At 50.0% G+C, this 25,561-nt stretch overlaps 6 pseudogenes; all 6 read right to left on the bottom strand.

The window, feature by feature from the left end:
* Positions 1-3,143: 3,143 nt before the first annotated feature.
* LOC124580629 lies at positions 3,144-3,261 on the bottom strand (annotated as a pseudogene).
* A 4,021-nt stretch (positions 3,262-7,282) lies between these two features.
* Positions 7,283-7,400, bottom strand: LOC124580628 (annotated as a pseudogene).
* Positions 7,401-11,423: 4,023 nt separating this feature from the next.
* LOC124580627 lies at positions 11,424-11,541 on the bottom strand (annotated as a pseudogene).
* Positions 11,542-15,564: 4,023 nt separating this feature from the next.
* On the bottom strand, positions 15,565-15,682 carry LOC124580625 (annotated as a pseudogene).
* A 4,030-nt stretch (positions 15,683-19,712) lies between these two features.
* On the bottom strand, positions 19,713-19,830 carry LOC124580624 (annotated as a pseudogene).
* Positions 19,831-23,855: 4,025 nt separating this feature from the next.
* Positions 23,856-23,973, bottom strand: LOC124580623 (annotated as a pseudogene).
* Positions 23,974-25,561: the final 1,588 nt, after the last annotated feature.

Raw genomic sequence — 25,561 nt, 5'->3', positions numbered from 1 at the left:
TGCTTGCTTGCTTGCTTGTTTTTGTTTATTTACTTTGTGGAATTTAGCACTGCTACAAAGCAGTAGGCGCTGACGTATTTCAAAACTCATCTGTCGATTCGTAGTGTGTTGTTATTTCCGAGGCGTTCTAGCAATCTTCTTTCGCGCATTCTTGCTCAAACTGAGTCCATTACTGCAATTTCGTATCTTACGTTTGATACAGTGGTTTAAAATGCTTGTGGAAGCATCTTTGTCAACACCTGAAAGTTAGTATGAAAAGAGGGCTGGCAGGTGCAGCGACGTAAAAATGAAAAAATGAGATAGAGCCAACAGCACCTTTTTTTTTTTTAAAACGTAATAAACTTTTATTTACAAAATAACAAATACAGTCATGAGATTCCAAGGTATTTTCAATTTCAATTTCAGTTAGTTATCGAGTCTTTTTCTTTTCTTTACTGATATGTAACTTTGTTGCAATTGTCTGTTTCATTATATTTTGTGCATTTGCAGGTTGATTTACACTGTTGCACTGATTTGTAAGTCAGTGGAGCAAGAATATTTCATTTTTCAGTTTTGTTTGCGTTTTTGTTAAATTTTATGGGTTATTGATTCAAACACTTCTAAGTTCTTTACTTTAGGTCGAGTTTTTGGTCTGGTGCCATTATGTGGCTTGTAGCTATTATTAGAGATGTCTTATTGGCTAAGGCTTACATTTAAGAGACAAAGGACAATGACAAATATGTATGAAAGAATATTATATACATATAGCGAGGTGTCCACGAGATGGTGGTTGAGGGGAAGAGAGCGAGAGAGGGAGAGAGAGAGAAATAGAGAGACAGAGAGAGAGAGAGAGAGAGAGAGAGAGAGAGAGAGAGAGGGCGATACGGAACACATTTGAAACATAATTAAAGAATAATTCTATAAGTGGACAACTATATTCTAGATAAGTTTAACATGATTAAATATGGATTGAATATAGATGTTTCTTTTGTTAGTCTACTCACATAGTCATCTTCGGCGTAGTGATGTTTCGCACATTTTTAAGAACGCTACCTGGATATGCCCTATATGTGAAGCCGTAGCACTGCGGACACTGTTGTTGCACTGCACAAATTTTTATACCGAACTCACATTTAACACACAACACTTTGGGGGCGTTGGAGGGTCTCTGCATCGGTGACGACGGAGGCGTGGAGGACTAGGGGGGGGCGTGGTGTGGCGGCAGCGGTGTCGGCGGCGTCGGCGGCGCCGGCGGCGTCGGCGGCGGCGGCAGCGTCGGCGGCGACGGCGGCGGCAGCGGCAGCGGCGGCGGCGGCGGCGCCGGCGGCGGCGGCGGCGGCGGCGGCGGCAGCGGCGGCGGCGGCGGCGGCGGAGACGTCGGAGGCGGTCGTGGCGTGTGGGGACGGAGGGCGTCCTTGAAGGCGGCGTCCAGCGCTATCTGAAGGTAGTTCTGGAACGTCTGCCTGTAGTTGTTTTTCCGCTTGGCTCGCTTGTGTTCCTCCCAGAGATCGGTGAGGAACTGCACTCCGTCCGTTTGTTTTTTTGCGATTATGGCGTGCGCTGTCATCGCGAACGTCCACATGGTCGCGACGCGTTTGGGACGTGGGAAACCTTTTGCAGCCGGGATCGTGAGGGCTGTGGCTTCTATAGTTCGGTGATCCGCCCTGTTCATGAGCGCCACCATTTTCCTGCATGTCTCCCATATCGCCTGACTTGTCGGACATGTGAAGCGGTGTTCCGCGGTGTCGATCTCGTTGCACACTTCGCAGTGCGGCGACTCGCGCATGGCAATGCGCGCTAGGCGCTCGTTCGTCGGTATCTTGTTGTGTACGACTTTGTACCACGTGTCTCTAGCTTCCGGGGGTATGGCTTTCTCAGAGAGATTCTTCCAGACTTGTGGCCAGTCGTGGTCTGGAAGATTCGTCTCTGTTCTGCTTCTTCCTTGTTTGCCTCTCAGTGCACGATAGATTTTCGCTGCAGTTCTCATCTCTTTCACTGCTAGCGTGGATGAGATGTAGCTACTGTCCATTACTATCTGCTTCAAGTAGCGCATCTTGTAGGGTATTCTACTGACATCTACCGGCGCTTCCCCGGAATCGGGTCTGTGTTCTTTCAGTAGAGACGACGTGGTACAGTCTACACTTCTGTCCTCCATTTGTAGAGCTCGGTGGAGCAACAGTGCCGCGCATTTTCTCGTGACATCTATCAGGCCCAGCCCCCCTTCTTCTCTAGGGAGGGTGCTGGTGGCTTGCGACACTTTGAGAATTTCCCGCCTCCACAGCAGGTAGTATACAGCGCTTCCTATAGACTTCCCTATTTCTGTTGGTACGTTCATGACTTGTGCCATGTACCAAGCCTTCGCCAGGATCGTTTCGTTGATCAGCTGTGCTTTCTGATCCAACGTCAGGTTTCTGTTGGCGTGTGTCCTGACGAGTCCTCTCGTGGTGTTCAGGATGTTCCGCCAGTTCTCTGCGGCCATTTTGAGTGGGCAGGCCTGCAGCTGAACACCTAGAACTTTATATCTGTCGGTCACCTGGTACCATGGTCTGGCCTCTCTCAGTTTCCCGTTCCCTATCGGGACGAGCACGGTTTTTTTGGGGTTGGTTTTGGCCCCAGATGCCTTCCCAAAAGACTCTATTATTGGGAGGACTTTGTCGATGTCCTCTTTACCGTCCACGAAAATGCTCAAGTCATCGGCATATGCCATACATGTCACGTTTATATCGTTCAGCTTGTAGCCGTTGACGGTGGCAGCGAGTTTCCTGAGGACTGGGTCGAGGGCTACTGTGAATAGTGCCATCGACAGTGGGCACCCTTGCCTCACAGATTTCCCCAGTTTTATCGGCGTAGATGTCCAGCCGTTTACAGTAACTCTTGACGTGGCATTTGTTAACATGTTTTTGATGACTTGAGCGAATTCGGAGCCAAAACCCAGTCTTGCCAAGGTCTTCAGCAGGTACCGGTGACCGATCCTGTCGAAGGCCTTTTGGAAGTCTACAGAGATGATCGCTGCAGTCGCTCTGTTGGATGCGGCGTGGGCTATAACGTCTCTGTACGTGCAGACGGCGTCGAAAATGTTTCTGCCTAACACTGCACATGTCTGCCATGGGCTGATTGCTTTTTTGAGGGCGAGCTTCATATTTTCCGCGACGCATTTCGCTACGAGCTTGTAGTCCCGGTGTTCCCAGGCGGTCACCCATCCAAGTACTAACCGGGCCCGATGTTGCTTAACTTCGGTGATCGGACGAGAACCGGTGTTTTCAACATGGTATGGCCGTTGGCGTCCTTATACTGTAGCCGCGCCACAGAAGAAGCGTTCGCCTCTTCTCCCAACACACGCAATCGCCGCTTTCCGTGGCACATTTGACGCAAAGCATGTCTTTCCACCTCGAAGGTGGCGCGGAGTGCGCGCTCGCCTCGGCGTCTCATAGGCGACTGCCGAACCAAGGTGAGGCGCACAACACAGCTGCTGGATGCACCGCCTGTCATTCGTTTGGTGCGTGCGGCCTCCGACACTGGCTGGCGACGCACCTTGTTCCTGTTATCCGGCGCGGGGCTTGCGCGCGGTGTCCTGCTGGACCGACGGAAGCTTTCTCACCTGCCTGACACGCGCCGCGCTTCCAGATATTTGCGTAATTTGCGCGGTGCATTCTCGCCTGCCTCCCCTTCCGTCCCGACTTGTCCCGACTTTGCTCGACTGCCGCTCGCTGCCGCTCGGGTCGCGGTCCATTTGACAGCACAAGCGCGAGAAACGTCTGCGGGAGGACAAATGAATCAATTTATGATTACAAATCGAATTTGGAGCTGTACGCCGCTGCAGAACGATAGGCGCTATCGTATTTCGGAGCATACCGCCCGATTCGTACTGTTTTGTCGTTTTCAAAGACTTCCTGGCAAACTTGGTTAGCACATTCTCCTTCAAACTGAGTTAGTTGCTGCAGTTTCGTTTCTTACGGCCGTTTAAAATGCTTAGGGAAGTCTCTTTGTCACAACAGAAAGGTGGTATGGAAAGAGGGCTGGCAGGAGTAGCGACTAAAAAGCGAAAAACGAACACAGCCAGAGTTCCCAGGCGCTCACCCAACTGAGTCCTAACGTTGTTGCTTCACTTCGGTGATCGGACGAGAACGGAAGATTTTATTTACTTATTTTTTTGTTTGTTTGCTTGCTTGCTTGCTTGTTTTTGTTTATTTACTTTGTGGAATTTAGCACTGCTACAAAGCAGTAGGCGCTGACGTATTTCAAAACTCATCTGTCGATTCGTAGTGTGTTGTTATTTCCGAGGCGTTCTAGCAATCTTCTTTCGCGCATTCTTGCTCAAACTGAGTCCATTACTGCAATTTCGTATCTTACGTTTGATACAGTGGTTTAAAATGCTTGTGGAAGCATCTTTGTCAACACCTGAAAGTTAGTATGAAAAGAGGGCTGGCAGGTGCAGCGACGTAAAAATGAAAAAATGAGATAGAGCCAACAGCACCTTTTTTTTTTTTAAAACGTAATAAACTTTTATTTACAAAATAACAAATACAGTCATGAGATTCCAAGGTATTTTCAATTTCAATTTCAGTTAGTTATCGAGTCTTTTTCTTTTCTTTACTGATATGTAACTTTGTTGCAATTGTCTGTTTCATTATATTTTGTGCATTTGCAGGTTGATTTACACTGTTGCACTGATTTGTAAGTCAGTGGAGCAAGAATATTTCATTTTTCAGTTTTGTTTGCGTTTTTGTTAAATTTTATGGGTTATTGATTCAAACACTTCTAAGTTCTTTACTTTAGGTCGAGTTTTTGGTCTGGTGCCATTATGTGGCTTGTAGCTATTATTAGAGATGTCTTATTGGCTAAGGCTTACATTTAAGAGACAAAGGACAATGACAAATATGTATGAAAGAATATTATATACATATAGCGAGGTGTCCACGAGATGGTGGTTGAGGGGAAGAGAGCGAGAGAGGGAGAGAGAGAGAAATAGAGAGACAGAGAGAGAGAGAGAGAGAGAGAGAGAGAGAGAGAGAGAGAGGGCGATACGGAACACATTTGAAACATAATTAAAGAATAATTCTATAAGTGGACAACTATATTCTAGATAAGTTTAACATGATTAAATATGGATTGAATATAGATGTTTCTTTTGTTAGTCTACTCACATAGTCATCTTCGGCGTAGTGATGTTTCGCACATTTTTAAGAACGCTACCTGGATATGCCCTATATGTGAAGCCGTAGCACTGCGGACACTGTTGTTGCACTGCACAAATTTTATACCGAACTCACATTTAACACACAACACTTTGGGGGCGTTGGAGGGTCTCTGCATCGGTGACGACGGAGGCGTGGAGGACTAGGGGGGGGCGTGGTGTGGCGGCAGCGGTGTCGGCGGCGTCGGCGGCGCCGGCGGCGTCGGCGGCGGCGGCAGCGTCGGCGGCGACGGCGGCGGCAGCGGCAGCGGCGGCGGCGGCGGCGCCGGCGGCGGCGGCGGCGGCGGCGGCGGCAGCGGCGGCGGCGGCGGCGGCGGAGACGTCGGAGGCGGTCGTGGCGTGTGGGGACGGAGGGCGTCCTTGAAGGCGGCGTCCAGCGCTATCTGAAGGTAGTTCTGGAACGTCTGCCTGTAGTTGTTTTTCCGCTTGGCTCGCTTGTGTTCCTCCCAGAGATCGGTGAGGAACTGCACTCCGTCCGTTTGTTTTTTTGCGATTATGGCGTGCGCTGTCATCGCGAACGTCCACATGGTCGCGACGCGTTTGGGACGTGGGAAACCTTTTGCAGCCGGGATCGTGAGGGCTGTGGCTTCTATAGTTCGGTGATCCGCCCTGTTCATGAGCGCCACCATTTTCCTGCATGTCTCCCATATCGCCTGACTTGTCGGACATGTGAAGCGGTGTTCCGCGGTGTCGATCTCGTTGCACACTTCGCAGTGCGGCGACTCGCGCATGGCAATGCGCGCTAGGCGCTCGTTCGTCGGTATCTTGTTGTGTACGACTTTGTACCACGTGTCTCTAGCTTCCGGGGGTATGGCTTTCTCAGAGAGATTCTTCCAGACTTGTGGCCAGTCGTGGTCTGGAAGATTCGTCTCTGTTCTGCTTCTTCCTTGTTTGCCTCTCAGTGCACGATAGATTTTCGCTGCAGTTCTCATCTCTTTCACTGCTAGCGTGGATGAGATGTAGCTACTGTCCATTACTATCTGCTTCAAGTAGCGCATCTTGTAGGGTATTCTACTGACATCTACCGGCGCTTCCCCGGAATCGGGTCTGTGTTCTTTCAGTAGAGACGACGTGGTACAGTCTACACTTCTGTCCTCCATTTGTAGAGCTCGGTGGAGCAACAGTGCCGCGCATTTTCTCGTGACATCTATCAGGCCCAGCCCCCCTTCTTCTCTAGGGAGGGTGCTGGTGGCTTGCGACACTTTGAGAATTTCCCGCCTCCACAGCAGGTAGTATACAGCGCTTCCTATAGACTTCCCTATTTCTGTTGGTACGTTCATGACTTGTGCCATGTACCAAGCCTTCGCCAGGATCGTTTCGTTGATCAGCTGTGCTTTCTGATCCAACGTCAGGTTTCTGTTGGCGTGTGTCCTGACGAGTCCTCTCGTGGTGTTCAGGATGTTCCGCCAGTTCTCTGCGGCCATTTTGAGTGGGCAGGCCTGCAGCTGAACACCTAGAACTTTATATCTGTCGGTCACCTGGTACCATGGTCTGGCCTCTCTCAGTTTCCCGTTCCCTATCGGGACGAGCACGGTTTTTTTGGGGTTGGTTTTGGCCCCAGATGCCTTCCCAAAAGACTCTATTATTGGGAGGACTTTGTCGATGTCCTCTTTACCGTCCACGAAAATGCTCAAGTCATCGGCATATGCCATACATGTCACGTTTATATCGTTCAGCTTGTAGCCGTTGACGGTGGCAGCGAGTTTCCTGAGGACTGGGTCGAGGGCTACTGTGAATAGTGCCATCGACAGTGGGCACCCTTGCCTCACAGATTTCCCCAGTTTTATCGGCGTAGATGTCCAGCCGTTTACAGTAACTCTTGACGTGGCATTTGTTAACATGTTTTTGATGACTTGAGCGAATTCGGAGCCAAAACCCAGTCTTGCCAAGGTCTTCAGCAGGTACCGGTGACCGATCCTGTCGAAGGCCTTTTGGAAGTCTACAGAGATGATCGCTGCAGTCGCTCTGTTGGATGCGGCGTGGGCTATAACGTCTCTGTACGTGCAGACGGCGTCGAAAATGTTTCTGCCTAACACTGCACATGTCTGCCATGGGCTGATTGCTTTTTTGAGGGCGAGCTTCATATTTTCCGCGACGCATTTCGCTACGAGCTTGTAGTCCCGGTGTTCCCAGGCGGTCACCCATCCAAGTACTAACCGGGCCCGATGTTGCTTAACTTCGGTGATCGGACGAGAACCGGTGTTTTCAACATGGTATGGCCGTTGGCGTCCTTATACTGTAGCCGCGCCACAGAAGAAGCGTTCGCCTCTTCTCCCAACACACGCAATCGCCGCTTTCCGTGGCACATTTGACGCAAAGCATGTCTTTCCACCTCGAAGGTGGCGCGGAGTGCGCGCTCGCCTCGGCGTCTCATAGGCGACTGCCGAACCAAGGTGAGGCGCACAACACAGCTGCTGGATGCACCGCCTGTCATTCGTTTGGTGCGTGCGGCCTCCGACACTGGCTGGCGACGCACCTTGTTCCTGTTATCCGGCGCGGGGCTTGCGCGCGGTGTCCTGCTGGACCGACGGAAGCTTTCTCACCTGCCTGACACGCGCCGCGCTTCCAGATATTTGCGTAATTTGCGCGGTGCATTCTCGCCTGCCTCCCCTTCCGTCCCGACTTGTCCCGACTTTGCTCGACTGCCGCTCGCTGCCGCTCGGGTCGCGGTCCATTTGACAGCACAAGCGCGAGAAACGTCTGCGGGAGGACAAATGAATCAATTTATGATTACAAATCGAATTTGGAGCTGTACGCCGCTGCAGAACGATAGGCGCTATCGTATTTCGGAGCATACCGCCCGATTCGTACTGTTTTGTCGTTTTCAAAGACTTCCTGGCAAACTTGGTTAGCACATTCTCCTTCAAACTGAGTTAGTTGCTGCAGTTTCGTTTCTTACGGCCGTTTAAAATGCTTAGGGAAGTCTCTTTGTCACAACAGAAAGGTGGTATGGAAAGAGGGCTGGCAGGAGTAGCGACTAAAAAGCGAAAAACGAACACAGCCAGAGTTCCCAGGCGCTCACCCAACTGAGTCCTAACGTTGTTGCTTCACTTCGGTGATCGGACGAGAACGGAAGATTTTATTTACTTATTTTTTTGTTTGTTTGCTTGCTTGCTTGCTTGTTTTTGTTTATTTACTTTGTGGAATTTAGCACTGCTACAAAGCAGTAGGCGCTGACGTATTTCAAAACTCATCTGTCGATTCGTAGTGTGTTGTTATTTCCGAGGCGTTCTAGCAATCTTCTTTCGCGCATTCTTGCTCAAACTGAGTCCATTACTGCAATTTCGTATCTTACGTTTGATACAGTGGTTTAAAATGCTTGTGGAAGCATCTTTGTCAACACCTGAAAGTTAGTATGAAAAGAGGGCTGGCAGGTGCAGCGACGTAAAAATGAAAAAATGAGATAGAGCCAACAGCACCTTTTTTTTTTTTAAAACGTAATAAACTTTTATTTACAAAATAACAAATACAGTCATGAGATTCCAAGGTATTTTCAATTTCAATTTCAGTTAGTTATCGAGTCTTTTTCTTTTCTTTACTGATATGTAACTTTGTTGCAATTGTCTGTTTCATTATATTTTGTGCATTTGCAGGTTGATTTACACTGTTGCACTGATTTGTAAGTCAGTGGAGCAAGAATATTTCATTTTTCAGTTTTGTTTGCGTTTTTGTTAAATTTTATGGGTTATTGATTCAAACACTTCTAAGTTCTTTACTTTAGGTCGAGTTTTTGGTCTGGTGCCATTATGTGGCTTGTAGCTATTATTAGAGATGTCTTATTGGCTAAGGCTTACATTTAAGAGACAAAGGACAATGACAAATATGTATGAAAGAATATTATATACATATAGCGAGGTGTCCACGAGATGGTGGTTGAGGGGAAGAGAGCGAGAGAGGGAGAGAGAGAGAAATAGAGAGACAGAGAGAGAGAGAGAGAGAGAGAGAGAGAGAGAGAGAGAGAGAGGGCGATACGGAACACATTTGAAACATAATTAAAGAATAATTCTATAAGTGGACAACTATATTCTAGATAAGTTTAACATGATTAAATATGGATTGAATATAGATGTTTCTTTTGTTAGTCTACTCACATAGTCATCTTCGGCGTAGTGATGTTTCGCACATTTTTAAGAACGCTACCTGGATATGCCCTATATGTGAAGCCGTAGCACTGCGGACACTGTTGTTGCACTGCACAAATTTTATACCGAACTCACATTTAACACACAACACTTTGGGGGCGTTGGAGGGTCTCTGCATCGGTGACGACGGAGGCGTGGAGGACTAGGGGGGGGCGTGGTGTGGCGGCAGCGGTGTCGGCGGCGTCGGCGGCGCCGGCGGCGTCGGCGGCGGCGGCAGCGTCGGCGGCGACGGCGGCGGCAGCGGCAGCGGCGGCGGCGGCGGCGCCGGCGGCGGCGGCGGCGGCGGCGGCGGCAGCGGCGGCGGCGGCGGCGGCGGAGACGTCGGAGGCGGTCGTGGCGTGTGGGGACGGAGGGCGTCCTTGAAGGCGGCGTCCAGCGCTATCTGAAGGTAGTTCTGGAACGTCTGCCTGTAGTTGTTTTTCCGCTTGGCTCGCTTGTGTTCCTCCCAGAGATCGGTGAGGAACTGCACTCCGTCCGTTTGTTTTTTTGCGATTATGGCGTGCGCTGTCATCGCGAACGTCCACATGGTCGCGACGCGTTTGGGACGTGGGAAACCTTTTGCAGCCGGGATCGTGAGGGCTGTGGCTTCTATAGTTCGGTGATCCGCCCTGTTCATGAGCGCCACCATTTTCCTGCATGTCTCCCATATCGCCTGACTTGTCGGACATGTGAAGCGGTGTTCCGCGGTGTCGATCTCGTTGCACACTTCGCAGTGCGGCGACTCGCGCATGGCAATGCGCGCTAGGCGCTCGTTCGTCGGTATCTTGTTGTGTACGACTTTGTACCACGTGTCTCTAGCTTCCGGGGGTATGGCTTTCTCAGAGAGATTCTTCCAGACTTGTGGCCAGTCGTGGTCTGGAAGATTCGTCTCTGTTCTGCTTCTTCCTTGTTTGCCTCTCAGTGCACGATAGATTTTCGCTGCAGTTCTCATCTCTTTCACTGCTAGCGTGGATGAGATGTAGCTACTGTCCATTACTATCTGCTTCAAGTAGCGCATCTTGTAGGGTATTCTACTGACATCTACCGGCGCTTCCCCGGAATCGGGTCTGTGTTCTTTCAGTAGAGACGACGTGGTACAGTCTACACTTCTGTCCTCCATTTGTAGAGCTCGGTGGAGCAACAGTGCCGCGCATTTTCTCGTGACATCTATCAGGCCCAGCCCCCCTTCTTCTCTAGGGAGGGTGCTGGTGGCTTGCGACACTTTGAGAATTTCCCGCCTCCACAGCAGGTAGTATACAGCGCTTCCTATAGACTTCCCTATTTCTGTTGGTACGTTCATGACTTGTGCCATGTACCAAGCCTTCGCCAGGATCGTTTCGTTGATCAGCTGTGCTTTCTGATCCAACGTCAGGTTTCTGTTGGCGTGTGTCCTGACGAGTCCTCTCGTGGTGTTCAGGATGTTCCGCCAGTTCTCTGCGGCCATTTTGAGTGGGCAGGCCTGCAGCTGAACACCTAGAACTTTATATCTGTCGGTCACCTGGTACCATGGTCTGGCCTCTCTCAGTTTCCCGTTCCCTATCGGGACGAGCACGGTTTTTTTGGGGTTGGTTTTGGCCCCAGATGCCTTCCCAAAAGACTCTATTATTGGGAGGACTTTGTCGATGTCCTCTTTACCGTCCACGAAAATGCTCAAGTCATCGGCATATGCCATACATGTCACGTTTATATCGTTCAGCTTGTAGCCGTTGACGGTGGCAGCGAGTTTCCTGAGGACTGGGTCGAGGGCTACTGTGAATAGTGCCATCGACAGTGGGCACCCTTGCCTCACAGATTTCCCCAGTTTTATCGGCGTAGATGTCCAGCCGTTTACAGTAACTCTTGACGTGGCATTTGTTAACATGTTTTTGATGACTTGAGCGAATTCGGAGCCAAAACCCAGTCTTGCCAAGGTCTTCAGCAGGTACCGGTGACCGATCCTGTCGAAGGCCTTTTGGAAGTCTACAGAGATGATCGCTGCAGTCGCTCTGTTGGATGCGGCGTGGGCTATAACGTCTCTGTACGTGCAGACGGCGTCGAAAATGTTTCTGCCTAACACTGCACATGTCTGCCATGGGCTGATTGCTTTTTTGAGGGCGAGCTTCATATTTTCCGCGACGCATTTCGCTACGAGCTTGTAGTCCCGGTGTTCCCAGGCGGTCACCCATCCAAGTACTAACCGGGCCCGATGTTGCTTAACTTCGGTGATCGGACGAGAACCGGTGTTTTCAACATGGTATGGCCGTTGGCGTCCTTATACTGTAGCCGCGCCACAGAAGAAGCGTTCGCCTCTTCTCCCAACACACGCAATCGCCGCTTTCCGTGGCACATTTGACGCAAAGCATGTCTTTCCACCTCGAAGGTGGCGCGGAGTGCGCGCTCGCCTCGGCGTCTCATAGGCGACTGCCGAACCAAGGTGAGGCGCACAACACAGCTGCTGGATGCACCGCCTGTCATTCGTTTGGTGCGTGCGGCCTCCGACACTGGCTGGCGACGCACCTTGTTCCTGTTATCCGGCGCGGGGCTTGCGCGCGGTGTCCTGCTGGACCGACGGAAGCTTTCTCACCTGCCTGACACGCGCCGCGCTTCCAGATATTTGCGTAATTTGCGCGGTGCATTCTCGCCTGCCTCCCCTTCCGTCCCGACTTGTCCCGACTTTGCTCGACTGCCGCTCGCTGCCGCTCGGGTCGCGGTCCATTTGACAGCACAAGCGCGAGAAACGTCTGCGGGAGGACAAATGAATCAATTTATGATTACAAATCGAATTTGGAGCTGTACGCCGCTGCAGAACGATAGGCGCTATCGTATTTCGGAGCATACCGCCCGATTCGTACTGTTTTGTCGTTTTCAAAGACTTCCTGGCAAACTTGGTTAGCACATTCTCCTTCAAACTGAGTTAGTTGCTGCAGTTTCGTTTCTTACGGCCGTTTAAAATGCTTAGGGAAGTCTCTTTGTCACAACAGAAAGGTGGTATGGAAAGAGGGCTGGCAGGAGTAGCGACTAAAAAGCGAAAAACGAACACAGCCAGAGTTCCCAGGCGCTCACCCAACTGAGTCCTAACGTTGTTGCTTCACTTCGGTGATCGGACGAGAACGGAAGATTTTATTTACTTATTTTTTTGTTTGTTTGCTTGCTTGCTTGCTTGTTTTTGTTTATTTACTTTGTGGAATTTAGCACTGCTACAAAGCAGTAGGCGCTGACGTATTTCAAAACTCATCTGTCGATTCGTAGTGTGTTGTTATTTCCGAGGCGTTCTAGCAATCTTCTTTCGCGCATTCTTGCTCAAACTGAGTCCATTACTGCAATTTCGTATCTTACGTTTGATACAGTGGTTTAAAATGCTTGTGGAAGCATCTTTGTCAACACCTGAAAGTTAGTATGAAAAGAGGGCTGGCAGGTGCAGCGACGTAAAAATGAAAAAATGAGATAGAGCCAACAGCACCTTTTTTTTTTTTAAAACGTAATAAACTTTTATTTACAAAATAACAAATACAGTCATGAGATTCCAAGGTATTTTCAATTTCAATTTCAGTTAGTTATCGAGTCTTTTTCTTTTCTTTACTGATATGTAACTTTGTTGCAATTGTCTGTTTCATTATATTTTGTGCATTTGCAGGTTGATTTACACTGTTGCACTGATTTGTAAGTCAGTGGAGCAAGAATATTTCATTTTTCAGTTTTGTTTGCGTTTTTGTTAAATTTTATGGGTTATTGATTCAAACACTTCTAAGTTCTTTACTTTAGGTCGAGTTTTTGGTCTGGTGCCATTATGTGGCTTGTAGCTATTATTAGAGATGTCTTATTGGCTAAGGCTTACATTTAAGAGACAAAGGACAATGACAAATATGTATGAAAGAATATTATATACATATAGCGAGGTGTCCACGAGATGGTGGTTGAGGGGAAGAGAGCGAGAGAGGGAGAGAGAGAGAAATAGAGAGACAGAGAGAGAGAGAGAGAGAGAGAGAGAGAGAGAGAGAGAGAGAGGGCGATACGGAACACATTTGAAACATAATTAAAGAATAATTCTATAAGTGGACAACTATATTCTAGATAAGTTTAACATGATTAAATATGGATTGAATATAGATGTTTCTTTTGTTAGTCTACTCACATAGTCATCTTCGGCGTAGTGATGTTTCGCACATTTTTAAGAACGCTACCTGGATATGCCCTATATGTGAAGCCGTAGCACTGCGGACACTGTTGTTGCACTGCACAAATTTTATACCGAACTCACATTTAACACACAACACTTTGGGGGCGTTGGAGGGTCTCTGCATCGGTGACGACGGAGGCGTGGAGGACTAGGGGGGGGCGTGGTGTGGCGGCAGCGGTGTCGGCGGCGTCGGCGGCGCCGGCGGCGTCGGCGGCGGCGGCAGCGTCGGCGGCGACGGCGGCGGCAGCGGCAGCGGCGGCGGCGGCGGCGCCGGCGGCGGCGGCGGCGGCGGCGGCGGCAGCGGCGGCGGCGGCGGCGGCGGAGACGTCGGAGGCGGTCGTGGCGTGTGGGGACGGAGGGCGTCCTTGAAGGCGGCGTCCAGCGCTATCTGAAGGTAGTTCTGGAACGTCTGCCTGTAGTTGTTTTTCCGCTTGGCTCGCTTGTGTTCCTCCCAGAGATCGGTGAGGAACTGCACTCCGTCCGTTTGTTTTTTTGCGATTATGGCGTGCGCTGTCATCGCGAACGTCCACATGGTCGCGACGCGTTTGGGACGTGGGAAACCTTTTGCAGCCGGGATCGTGAGGGCTGTGGCTTCTATAGTTCGGTGATCCGCCCTGTTCATGAGCGCCACCATTTTCCTGCATGTCTCCCATATCGCCTGACTTGTCGGACATGTGAAGCGGTGTTCCGCGGTGTCGATCTCGTTGCACACTTCGCAGTGCGGCGACTCGCGCATGGCAATGCGCGCTAGGCGCTCGTTCGTCGGTATCTTGTTGTGTACGACTTTGTACCACGTGTCTCTAGCTTCCGGGGGTATGGCTTTCTCAGAGAGATTCTTCCAGACTTGTGGCCAGTCGTGGTCTGGAAGATTCGTCTCTGTTCTGCTTCTTCCTTGTTTGCCTCTCAGTGCACGATAGATTTTCGCTGCAGTTCTCATCTCTTTCACTGCTAGCGTGGATGAGATGTAGCTACTGTCCATTACTATCTGCTTCAAGTAGCGCATCTTGTAGGGTATTCTACTGACATCTACCGGCGCTTCCCCGGAATCGGGTCTGTGTTCTTTCAGTAGAGACGACGTGGTACAGTCTACACTTCTGTCCTCCATTTGTAGAGCTCGGTGGAGCAACAGTGCCGCGCATTTTCTCGTGACATCTATCAGGCCCAGCCCCCCTTCTTCTCTAGGGAGGGTGCTGGTGGCTTGCGACACTTTGAGAATTTCCCGCCTCCACAGCAGGTAGTATACAGCGCTTCCTATAGACTTCCCTATTTCTGTTGGTACGTTCATGACTTGTGCCATGTACCAAGCCTTCGCCAGGATCGTTTCGTTGATCAGCTGTGCTTTCTGATCCAACGTCAGGTTTCTGTTGGCGTGTGTCCTGACGAGTCCTCTCGTGGTGTTCAGGATGTTCCGCCAGTTCTCTGCGGCCATTTTGAGTGGGCAGGCCTGCAGCTGAACACCTAGAACTTTATATCTGTCGGTCACCTGGTACCATGGTCTGGCCTCTCTCAGTTTCCCGTTCCCTATCGGGACGAGCACGGTTTTTTTGGGGTTGGTTTTGGCCCCAGATGCCTTCCCAAAAGACTCTATTATTGGGAGGACTTTGTCGATGTCCTCTTTACCGTCCACGAAAATGCTCAAGTCATCGGCATATGCCATACATGTCACGTTTATATCGTTCAGCTTGTAGCCGTTGACGGTGGCAGCGAGTTTCCTGAGGACTGGGTCGAGGGCTACTGTGAATAGTGCCATCGACAGTGGGCACCCTTGCCTCACAGATTTCCCCAGTTTTATCGGCGTAGATGTCCAGCCGTTTACAGTAACTCTTGACGTGGCATTTGTTAACATGTTTTTGATGACTTGAGCGAATTCGGAGCCAAAACCCAGTCTTGCCAAGGTCTTCAGCAGGTACCGGTGACCGATCCTGTCGAAGGCCTTTTGGAAGTCTACAGAGATGATCGCTGCAGTCGCTCTGTTGGATGCGGCGTGGGCTATAACGTCTCTGTACGTGCAGACGGCGTCGAAAATGTTTCTGCCTAACACTGCACATGTCTGCCATGGGCTGATTGCTTTTTTGAGGGCGAGCTTCATATTTTCCGCGACGCATTTCGCTACGAGCTTGTAGTCCCGGTGTTCCCAGGCGGTCACCCATCCAAGTACTAACCGGGCCCGATGTTGCTTAACTTCGGTGATCGGACGAGAACCGGTGTTTTCAACATGGTATGGCCGTTGGCGTCCTTATACTGTAGCCGCGCCACAGAAGAAGCGTTCGCCTCTTCTCCCAACACACGCAATCGCCGCTTTCCGTGGCACATTTGACGCAAAGCATGTCTTTCCACCTCGAAGGTGGCGCGGAGTGCGCGCTCGCCTCGGCGTCTCATAGGCGACTGCCGAACCAAGGTGAGGCGCACAACACAGCTGCTGGATGCACCGCCTGTCATTCGTTTGGTGCGTGCGGCCTCCGACACTGGCTGGCGACGCACCTTGTTCCTGTTATCCGGCGCGGGGCTTGCGCGCGGTGTCCTGCTGGACCGACGGAAGCTTTCTCACCTGCCTGACACGCGCCGCGCTTCCAGATATTTGCGTAATTTGCGCGGTGCATTCTCGCCTGCCTCCCCTTCCGTCCCGACTTGTCCCGACTTTGCTCGACTGCCGCTCGCTGCCGCTCGGGTCGCGGTCCATTTGACAGCACAAGCGCGAGAAACGTCTGCGGGAGGACAAATGAATCAATTTATGATTACAAATCGAATTTGGAGCTGTACGCCGCTGCAGAACGATAGGCGCTATCGTATTTCGGAGCATACCGCCCGATTCGTACTGTTTTGTCGTTTTCAAAGACTTCCTGGCAAACTTGGTTAGCACATTCTCCTTCAAACTGAGTTAGTTGCTGCAGTTTCGTTTCTTACGGCCGTTTAAAATGCTTAGGGAAGTCTCTTTGTCACAACAGAAAGGTGGTATGGAAAGAGGGCTGGCAGGAGTAGCGACTAAAAAGCGAAAAACGAACACAGCCAGAGTTCCCAGGCGCTCACCCAACTGAGTCCTAACGTTGTTGCTTCACTTCGGTGATCGGACGAGAACGGAAGATTTTATTTACTTATTTTTTTGTTTGTTTGCTTGCTTGCTTGCTTGTTTTTGTTTATTTACTTTGTGGAATTTAGCACTGCTACAAAGCAGTAGGCGCTGACGTATTTCAAAACTCATCTGTCGATTCGTAGTGTGTTGTTATTTCCGAGGCGTTCTAGCAATCTTCTTTCGCGCATTCTTGCTCAAACTGAGTCCATTACTGCAATTTCGTATCTTACGTTTGATACAGTGGTTTAAAATGCTTGTGGAAGCATCTTTGTCAACACCTGAAAGTTAGTATGAAAAGAGGGCTGGCAGGTGCAGCGACGTAAAAATGAAAAAATGAGATAGAGCCAACAGCACCTTTTTTTTTTTTAAAACGTAATAAACTTTTATTTACAAAATAACAAATACAGTCATGAGATTCCAAGGTATTTTCAATTTCAATTTCAGTTAGTTATCGAGTCTTTTTCTTTTCTTTACTGATATGTAACTTTGTTGCAATTGTCTGTTTCATTATATTTTGTGCATTTGCAGGTTGATTTACACTGTTGCACTGATTTGTAAGTCAGTGGAGCAAGAATATTTCATTTTTCAGTTTTGTTTGCGTTTTTGTTAAATTTTATGGGTTATTGATTCAAACACTTCTAAGTTCTTTACTTTAGGTCGAGTTTTTGGTCTGGTGCCATTATGTGGCTTGTAGCTATTATTAGAGATGTCTTATTGGCTAAGGCTTACATTTAAGAGACAAAGGACAATGACAAATATGTATGAAAGAATATTATATACATATAGCGAGGTGTCCACGAGATGGTGGTTGAGGGGAAGAGAGCGAGAGAGGGAGAGAGAGAGAAATAGAGAGACAGAGAGAGAGAGAGAGAGAGAGAGAGAGAGAGAGAGAGAGAGAGAGAGGGCGATACGGAACACATTTGAAACATAATTAAAGAATAATTCTATAAGTGGACAACTATATTCTAGATAAGTTTTACATGATTAAATATGGATTGAATATAGATGTTTCTTTTGTTAGTCTACTCACATAGTCATCTTCGGCGTAGTGATGTTTCGCACATTTTTAAGAACGCTACCTGGATATGCCCTATATGTGAAGCCGTAGCACTGCGGACACTGTTGTTGCACTGCACAAATTTTATACCGAACTCACATTTAACACACAACACTTTGGGGGCGTTGGAGGGTCTCTGCATCGGTGACGACGGAGGCGTGGAGGACTAGGGGGGGGCGTGGTGTGGCGGCAGCGGTGTCGGCGGCGTCGGCGGCGCCGGCGGCGTCGGCGGCGGCGGCAGCGTCGGCGGCGACGGCGGCGGCAGCGGCAGCGGCGGCGGCGGCGGCGCCGGCGGCGGCGGCGGCGGCGGCGGCGGCGGCAGCGGCGGCGGCGGCGGCGGCGGAGACGTCGGAGGCGGTCGTGGCGTGTGGGGACGGAGGGCGTCCTTGAAGGCGGCGTCCAGCGCTATCTGAAGGTAGTTCTGGAACGTCTGCCTGTAGTTGTTTTTCCGCTTGGCTCGCTTGTGTTCCTCCCAGAGATCGGTGAGGAACTGCACTCCGTCCGTTTGTTTTTTTGCGATTATGGCGTGCGCTGTCATCGCGAACGTCCACATGGTCGCGACGCGTTTGGGACGTGGGAAACCTTTTGCAGCCGGGATCGTGAGGGCTGTGGCTTCTATAGTTCGGTGATCCGCCCTGTTCATGAGCGCCACCATTTTCCTGCATGTCTCCCATATCGCCTGACTTGTCGGACATGTGAAGCGGTGTTCCGCGGTGTCGATCTCGTTGCACACTTCGCAGTGCGGCGACTCGCGCATGGCAATGCGCGCTAGGCGCTCGTTCGTCGGTATCTTGTTGTGTACGACTTTGTACCACGTGTCTCTAGCTTCCGGGGGTATGGCTTTCTCAGAGAGATTCTTCCAGACTTGTGGCCAGTCGTGGTCTGGAAGATTCGTCTCTGTTCTGCTTCTTCCTTGTTTGCCTCTCAGTGCACGATAGATTTTCGCTGCAGTTCTCATCTCTTTCACTGCTAGCGTGGATGAGATGTAGCTACTGTCCATTACTATCTGCTTCAAGTAGCGCATCTTGTAGGGTATTCTACTGACATCTACCGGCGCTTCCCCGGAATCGGGTCTGTGTTCTTTCAGTAGAGACGACGTGGTACAGTCTACACTTCTGTCCTCCATTTGTAGAGCTCGGTGGAGCAACAGTGCCGCGCATTTTCTCGTGACATCTATCAGGCCCAGCCCCCCTTCTTCTCTAGGGAGGGTGCTGGTGGCTTGCGACACTTTGAGAATTTCCCGCCTCCACAGCAGGTAGTATACAGCGCTTCCTATAGACTTCCCTATTTCTGTTGGTACGTTCATGACTTGTGCCATGTACCAAGCCTTCGCCAGGATCGTTTCGTTGATCAGCTGTGCTTTCTGATCCAACGTCAGGTTTCTGTTGGCGTGTGTCCTGACGAGTCCTCTCGTGGTGTTCAGGATGTTCCGCCAGTTCTCTGCGGCCATTTTGAGTGGGCAGGCCTGCAGCTGAACACCTAGAACTTTATATCTGTCGGTCACCTGGTACCATGGTCTGGCCTCTCTCAGTTTCCCGTTCCCTATCGGGACGAGCACGGTTTTTTTGGGGTTGGTTTTGGCCCCAGATGCCTTCCCAAAAGACTCTATTATTGGGAGGACTTTGTCGATGTCCTCTTTACCGTCCACGAAAATGCTCAAGTCATCGGCATATGCCATACATGTCACGTTTATATCGTTCAGCTTGTAGCCGTTGACGGTGGCAGCGAGTTTCCTGAGGACTGGGTCGAGGGCTACTGTGAATAGTGCCATCGACAGTGGGCACCCTTGCCTCACAGATTTCCCCAGTTTTATCGGCGTAGATGTCCAGCCGTTTACAGTAACTCTTGACGTGGCATTTGTTAACATGTTTTTGATGACTTGAGCGAATTCGGAGCCAAAACCCAGTCTTGCCAAGGTCTTCAGCAGGTACCGGTGACCGATCCTGTCGAAGGCCTTTTGGAAGTCTACAGAGATGATCGCTGCAGTCGCTCTGTTGGATGCGGCGTGGGCTATAACGTCTCTGTACGTGCAGACGGCGTCGAAAATGTTTCTGCCTAACACTGCACATGTCTGCCATGGGCTGATTGCTTTTTTGAGGGCGAGCTTCATATTTTCCGCGACGCATTTCGCTACGAGCTTGTAGTCCCGGTGTTCCCAGGCGGTCACCCATCCAAGTACTAACCGGGCCCGATGTTGCTTAACTTCGGTGATCGGACGAGAACCGGTGTTTTCAACATGGTATGGCCGTTGGCGTCCTTATACTGTAGCCGCGCCACAGAAGAAGCGTTCGCCTCTTCTCCCAACACACGCAATCGCCGCTTTCCGTGGCACATTTGACGCAAAGCATGTCTTTCCACCTCGAAGGTGGCGCGGAGTGCGCGCTCGCCTCGGCGTCTCATAGGCGACTGCCGAACCAAGGTGAGGCGCACAACACAGCTGCTGGATGCACCGCCTGTCATTCGTTTGGTGCGTGCGGCCTCCGACACTGGCTGGCGACGCACCTTGTTCCTGTTATCCGGCGCGGGGCTTGCGCGCGGTGTCCTGCTGGACCGACGGAAGCTTTCTCACCTGCCTGACACGCGCCGCGCTTCCAGATATTTGCGTAATTTGCGCGGTGCATTCTCGCCTGCCTCCCCTTCCGTCCCGACTTGTCCCGACTTTGCTCGACTGCCGCTCGCTGCCGCTCGGGTCGCGGTCCATTTGACAGCACAAGCGCGAGAAACGTCTGCGGGAGGACAAATGAATCAATTTATGATTACAAATCGAATTTGGAGCTGTACGCCGCTGCAGAACGATAGGCGCTATCGTATTTCGGAGCATACCGCCCGATTCGTACTGTTTTGTCGTTTTCAAAGACTTCCTGGCAAACTTGGTTAGCACATTCTCCTTCAAACTGAGTTAGTTGCTGCAGTTTCGTTTCTTACGGCCGTTTAAAATGCTTAGGGAAGTCTCTTTGTCACAACAGAAAGGTGGTATGGAAAGAGGGCTGGCAGGAGTAGCGACTAAAAAGCGAAAAACGAACACAGCCAGAGTTCCCAGGCGCTCACCCAACTGAGTCCTAACGTTGTTGCTTCACTTCGGTGATCGGACGAGAACGGAAGATTTTATTTACTTATTTTTTTGTTTGTTTGCTTGCTTGCTTGCTTGTTTTTGTTTATTTACTTTGTGGAATTTAGCACTGCTACAAAGCAGTAGGCGCTGACGTATTTCAAAACTCATCTGTCGATTCGTAGTGTGTTGTTATTTCCGAGGCGTTCTAGCAATCTTCTTTCGCGCATTCTTGCTCAAACTGAGTCCATTACTGCAATTTCGTATCTTACGTTTGATACAGTGGTTTAAAATGCTTGTGGAAGCATCTTTGTCAACACCTGAAAGTTAGTATGAAAAGAGGGCTGGCAGGTGCAGCGACGTAAAAATGAAAAAATGAGATAGAGCCAACAGCACCTTTTTTTTTTTTAAAACGTAATAAACTTTTATTTACAAAATAACAAATACAGTCATGAGATTCCAAGGTATTTTCAATTTCAATTTCAGTTAGTTATCGAGTCTTTTTCTTTTCTTTACTGATATGTAACTTTGTTGCAATTGTCTGTTTCATTATATTTTGTGCATTTGCAGGTTGATTTACACTGTTGCACTGATTTGTAAGTCAGTGGAGCAAGAATATTTCATTTTTCAGTTTTGTTTGCGTTTTTGTTAAATTTTATGGGTTATTGATTCAAACACTTCTAAGTTCTTTACTTTAGGTCGAGTTTTTGGTCTGGTGCCATTATGTGGCTTGTAGCTATTATTAGAGATGTCTTATTGGCTAAGGCTTACATTTAAGAGACAAAGGACAATGACAAATATGTATGAAAGAATATTATATACATATAGCGAGGTGTCCACGAGATGGTGGTTGAGGGGAAGAGAGCGAGAGAGGGAGAGAGAGAGAAATAGAGAGACAGAGAGAGAGAGAGAGAGAGAGAGAGAGAGAGAGAGAGAGAGAGAGGGCGATACGGAACACATTTGAAACATAATTAAAGAATAATTCTATAAGTGGACAACTATATTCTAGATAAGTTTAACATGATTAAATATGGATTGAATATAGATGTTTCTTTTGTTAGTCTACTCACATAGTCATCTTCGGCGTAGTGATGTTTCGCACATTTTTAAGAACGCTACCTGGATATGCCCTATATGTGAAGCCGTAGCACTGCGGACACTGTTGTTGCACTGCACAAATTTTATACCGAACTCACATTTAACACACAACACTTTGGGGGCGTTGGAGGGTCTCTGCATCGGTGACGACGGAGGCGTGGAGGACTAGGGGGGGGCGTGGTGTGGCGGCAGCGGTGTCGGCGGCGTCGGCGGCGCCGGCGGCGTCGGCGGCGGCGGCAGCGTCGGCGGCGACGGCGGCGGCAGCGGCAGCGGCGGCGGCGGCGGCGCCGGCGGCGGCGGCGGCGGCGGCGGCGGCAGCGGCGGCGGCGGCGGCGGCGGAGACGTCGGAGGCGGTCGTGGCGTGTGGGGACGGAGGGCGTCCTTGAAGGCGGCGTCCAGCGCTATCTGAAGGTAGTTCTGGAACGTCTGCCTGTAGTTGTTTTTCCGCTTGGCTCGCTTGTGTTCCTCCCAGAGATCGGTGAGGAACTGCACTCCGTCCGTTTGTTTTTTTGCGATTATGGCGTGCGCTGTCATCGCGAACGTCCACATGGTCGCGACGCGTTTGGGACGTGGGAAACCTTTTGCAGCCGGGATCGTGAGGGCTGTGGCTTCTATAGTTCGGTGATCCGCCCTGTTCATGAGCGCCACCATTTTCCTGCATGTCTCCCATATCGCCTGACTTGTCGGACATGTGAAGCGGTGTTCCGCGGTGTCGATCTCGTTGCACACTTCGCAGTGCGGCGACTCGCGCATGGCAATGCGCGCTAGGCGCTCGTTCGTCGGTATCTTGTTGTGTACGACTTTGTACCACGTGTCTCTAGCTTCCGGGGGTATGGCTTTCTCAGAGAGATTCTTCCAGACTTGTGGCCAGTCGTGGTCTGGAAGATTCGTCTCTGTTCTGCTTCTTCCTTGTTTGCCTCTCAGTGCACGATAGATTTTCGCTGCAGTTCTCATCTCTTTCACTGCTAGCGTGGATGAGATGTAGCTACTGTCCATTACTATCTGCTTCAAGTAGCGCATCTTGTAGGGTATTCTACTGACATCTACCGGCGCTTCCCCGGAATCGGGTCTGTGTTCTTTCAGTAGAGACGACGTGGTACAGTCTACACTTCTGTCCTCCATTTGTAGAGCTCGGTGGAGCAACAGTGCCGCGCATTTTCTCGTGACATCTATCAGGCCCAGCCCCCCTTCTTCTCTAGGGAGGGTGCTGGTGGCTTGCGACACTTTGAGAATTTCCCGCCTCCACAGCAGGTAGTATACAGCGCTTCCTATAGACTTCCCTATTTCTGTTGGTACGTTCATGACTTGTGCCATGTACCAAGCCTTCGCCAGGATCGTTTCGTTGATCAGCTGTGCTTTCTGATCCAACGTCAGGTTTCTGTTGGCGTGTGTCCTGACGAGTCCTCTCGTGGTGTTCAGGATGTTCCGCCAGTTCTCTGCGGCCATTTTGAGTGGGCAGGCCTGCAGCTGAACACCTAGAACTTTATATCTGTCGGTCACCTGGTACCATGGTCTGGCCTCTCTCAGTTTCCCGTTCCCTATCGGGACGAGCACGGTTTTTTTGGGGTTGGTTTTGGCCCCAGATGCCTTCCCAAAAGACTCTATTATTGGGAGGACTTTGTCGATGTCCTCTTTACCGTCCACGAAAATGCTCAAGTCATCGGCATATGCCATACATGTCACGTTTATATCGTTCAGCTTGTAGCCGTTGACGGTGGCAGCGAGTTTCCTGAGGACTGGGTCGAGGGCTACTGTGAATAGTGCCATCGACAGTGGGCACCCTTGCCTCACAGATTTCCCCAGTTTTATCGGCGTAGATGTCCAGCCGTTTACAGTAACTCTTGACGTGGCATTTGTTAACATGTTTTTGATGACTTGAGCGAATTCGGAGCCAAAACCCAGTCTTGCCAAGGTCTTCAGCAGGTACCGGTGACCGATCCTGTCGAAGGCCTTTTGGAAGTCTACAGAGATGATCGCTGCAGTCGCTCTGTTGGATGCGGCGTGGGCTATAACGTCTCTGTACGTGCAGACGGCGTCGAAAATGTTTCTGCCTAACACTGCACATGTCTGCCATGGGCTGATTGCTTTTTTGAGGGCGAGCTTCATATTTTCCGCGACGCATTTCGCTACGAGCTTGTAGTCCCGGTGTTCCCAGGCGGTCACCCATCCAAGTACTAACCGGGCCCGATGTTGCTTAACTTCGGTGATCGGACGAGAACCGGTGTTTTCAACATGGTATGGCCGTTGGCGTCCTTATACTGTAGCCGCGCCACAGAAGAAGCGTTCGCCTCTTCTCCCAACACACGCAATCGCCGCTTTCCGTGGCACATTTGACGCAAAGCATGTCTTTCCACCTCGAAGGTGGCGCGGAGTGCGCGCTCGCCTCGGCGTCTCATAGGCGACTGCCGAACCAAGGTGAGGCGCACAACACAGCTGCTGGATGCACCGCCTGTCATTCGTTTGGTGCGTGCGGCCTCCGACACTGGCTGGCGACGCACCTTGTTCCTGTTATCCGGCGCGGGGCTTGCGCGCGGTGTCCTGCTGGACCGACGGAAGCTTTCTCACCTGCCTGACACGCGCCGCGCTTCCAGATATTTGCGTAATTTGCGCGGTGCATTCTCGCCTGCCTCCCCTTCCGTCCCGACTTGTCCCGACTTTGCTCGACTGCCGCTCGCTGCCGCTCGGGTCGCGGTCCATTTGACAGCACAAGCGCGAGAAACGTCTGCGGGAGGACAAATGAATCAATTTATGATTACAAATCGAATTTGGAGCTGTACGCCGCTGCAGAACGATAGGCGCTATCGTATTTCGGAGCATACCGCCCGATTCGTACTGTTTTGTCGTTTTCAAAGACTTCCTGGCAAACTTGGTTAGCACATTCTCCTTCAAACTGAGTTAGTTGCTGCAGTTTCGTTTCTTACGGCCGTTTAAAATGCTTAGGGAAGTCTCTTTGTCACAACAGAAAGGTGGTATGGAAAGAGGGCTGGCAGGAGTAGCGACTAAAAAGCGAAAAACGAACACAGCCAGAGTTCCCAGGCGCTCACCCAACTGAGTCCTAACGTTGTTGCTTCACTTCGGTGATCGGACGAGAACGGAAGATTTTATTTACTTATTTTTTTGTTTGTTTGCTTGCTTGCTTGCTTGTTTTTGTTTATTTACTTTGTGGAATTTAGCACTGCTACAAAGCAGTAGGCGCTGACGTATTTCAAAACTCATCTGTCGATTCGTAGTGTGTTGTTATTTCCGAGGCGTTCTAGCAATCTTCTTTCGCGCATTCTTGCTCAAACTGAGTCCATTACTGCAATTTCGTATCTTACGTTTGATACAGTGGTTTAAAATGCTTGTGGAAGCATCTTTGTCAACACCTGAAAGTTAGTATGAAAAGAGGGCTGGCAGGTGCAGCGACGTAAAAATGAAAAAATGAGATAGAGCCAACAGCACCTTTTTTTTTTTTAAAACGTAATAAACTTTTATTTACAAAATAACAAATACAGTCATGAGATTCCAAGGTATTTTCAATTTCAATTTCAGTTAGTTATCGAGTCTTTTTCTTTTCTTTACTGATATGTAACTTTGTTGCAATTGTCTGTTTCATTATATTTTGTGCATTTGCAGGTTGATTTACACTGTTGCACTGATTTGTAAGTCAGTGGAGCAAGAATATTTCATTTTTCAGTTTTGTTTGCGTTTTTGTTAAATTTTATGGGTTATTGATTCAAACACTTCTAAGTTCTTTACTTTAGGTCGAGTTTTTGGTCTGGTGCCATTATGTGGCTTGTAGCTATTATTAGAGATGTCTTATTGGCTAAGGCTTACATTTAAGAGACAAAGGACAAT

Source organism: Schistocerca americana, unplaced genomic scaffold, assembly GCF_021461395.2.
Source record: "Schistocerca americana isolate TAMUIC-IGC-003095 unplaced genomic scaffold, iqSchAmer2.1 HiC_scaffold_338, whole genome shotgun sequence".
NCBI lineage: Eukaryota > Metazoa > Arthropoda > Insecta > Orthoptera > Acrididae > Schistocerca > Schistocerca americana.
The sequence above is the reverse complement of the archived record's forward strand: the minus strand, read 5'-3'. Positions and strand labels throughout refer to the sequence as shown.